The sequence below is a fragment of the Alnus glutinosa genome, chromosome 9 (genome assembly GCF_958979055.1).
Source record: "Alnus glutinosa chromosome 9, dhAlnGlut1.1, whole genome shotgun sequence".
NCBI lineage: Eukaryota > Viridiplantae > Streptophyta > Magnoliopsida > Fagales > Betulaceae > Alnus > Alnus glutinosa.
This window is the reverse complement of record NC_084894.1, coordinates 14,972,845-14,974,917: the sequence shown is the minus strand read 5'-3', so window position 1 is coordinate 14,974,917 and position 2,073 is coordinate 14,972,845. Positions and strand designations below refer to the sequence as shown.

The 2,073-nt window shown below is 35.1% G+C and overlaps 1 long non-coding RNA gene across 1 annotated transcript; it reads right to left on the bottom strand.

The window, feature by feature from the left end:
• Positions 1–530: 530 nt before the first annotated feature.
• On the bottom strand, positions 531–1,756 carry LOC133878607 (uncharacterized). The gene is made up of 2 exons (XR_009901935.1): positions 1,510–1,756; positions 531–661 (listed from the first exon to the last, which is right to left on the bottom strand). It is a non-coding gene; the product is annotated as an uncharacterized LOC133878607 (long non-coding RNA).
• Positions 1,757–2,073: the final 317 nt, after the last annotated feature.

The following is a 2,073-nucleotide window of genomic DNA, read 5'->3' as shown; positions in this document are numbered from 1 at the left end:
AAGACTTGTAGCCGCATTTTCTAGACAAGTTGAATGTGAATGAAGTTTTCGTTCTTCATTGAACTAAGAACTTATCAAAGGCAAACCCCTTTGTAGCGTTCTCACCGAATCTAGGTTCTTGAAACAAGATTTCAACGAGTTTAGATCTTCTTGACTTGATTATTGGCTTTCTTTAGTAGGTTTCAATTTGATTGTGGGTTCAAGGAAGTTTGATCCCACGAGTTCACATCAAAAAGGGCTAAAACATTGATAACAGTAGCTCATGACTAACACAACTTACTTAATACATTATCAAAATCATAATAACTAATACATAGATACTATGCTAGCTCAAAGGCAAAGAGAGGAGATTTATGATTATACTTCTTGCAGTTCAAGTTTTTCACACCCTCTGTAACGCCCCCAAACCGCTATGGGTTAGGTTCGTCACTTTTCTCTTTAAACTGCAAAGATTCGTAAGGTCTGCCAAATATCTTAACTAGTATGCTGATTTAAATAAATAAAATAATAATGGTTTCAAAATCTCAGAGTTTTTATAAATGCGGAAACGGTCATTTAATTGTAAAAATACAATAACTGAAAATTATGGGGTAATATAAATGAAATGTCCTAATGCATTCCTAGATCCCATCCCGGCCACCTACGTCTCTCTGTTCATAACCTGAAAACAAAAAACAAAATAAGGGGTGAGCACAAAAAAACATGCTCAGTAAGGAATCCTCAACCATAAAACAGTTGAGTTAAATTCTTTTGAAAATCTTCAAACAATTGTCAAAAAAACTTCTTTTAAATATCTCCAAAACATTTGTCAAAAACTCCCTTTTATAAATCTCCAAAACATTTGTCAAAAACTCCTTTTTTATACACAAGATAATATATATATATATTTGAAATAATTATTACTCATAGTATGCCCAATACACTATTACGCCCTGTGTACGTAGGGTTGCGCGGTCGATGCGTTGACCTTGGGTGAGTAACGCGGTTTACCTGTGGCCACAGGCCTCACCCCCGTCAGCTAATTAATTGAAGTGCACTTAGACTGACATAGAGACAGATACCGCTGTCACTAAGCGAACCAGCGGGTGCGCTTCCATCTCGAGCTACGGTACCGAGCTAAATCTTGAAGGGTCTCGAATCTCTGCGGGTCTAGGGCCCAAATAATAGTCTCCTCCACACACGTGCCCTTTTCAAAAATATTTCTCCTTTATATATAACTCAAAGAGTTTTTCTCCCAAAACTTTCTCATTCTTTTCTTGTATATCTTCTCACAAAACTTTCTCATTCTTTACTAGTATATATAGGGCAACGTGTTGGAGGGTTTTTTACTCAAAATCACGATTTCAAGAATATTATTTATACTTAATAATTTTCACATCAAAACCAACAAATCCTTTATATAAAAATAATTTGAAATACCGAATCAAAATAGTCAATCGAAATTTTGCAAATAAAGGAATATAATTAAAATAATATAATAATTTGAGAAGGGGTAGAGGGTTCCCTTACTTGGACTTTCTATTAGCATCGGGATCGAGCTTTTACCAAAATACTTCCTTGCACACACTTCAAGCCTTAAACCACACAAAACTACACAAATCCCACAATTTTCTCTCTTGGCCTTTAGGTGTGTGTGTGAGTGAAGCTTGATGGGTATTGTGTCTTCCATCTTCTCTATTTATAAGAGAATGAATGGTTAGGATCAAGTAGACACATTTTGATCCAATGGATGGGAATTAACCTTACCTACCACAATGCACTCAAAAATGCACTCAAACTTACCTACCACAATGCACTCAAAAATGCACTCAAAATGCACTCAAACTTACCTACCACAATGCACTCAAAAATGCACTCAAACTTACCTACCACAATGCACTCAAAAATGCACTCAAACTTACCTACCATAATGCACTCAACCTTACCTATCACAATGCACTCAAATTTACCTATCACAATGCACTCAAACCTTAATATATTATTCTAACATTATTATTATTATTATTATTTAACCATTCTCATTGCTAGACCAATTTACTATGCCTAGTTTCTCACTCAAGGAAATTACTATTT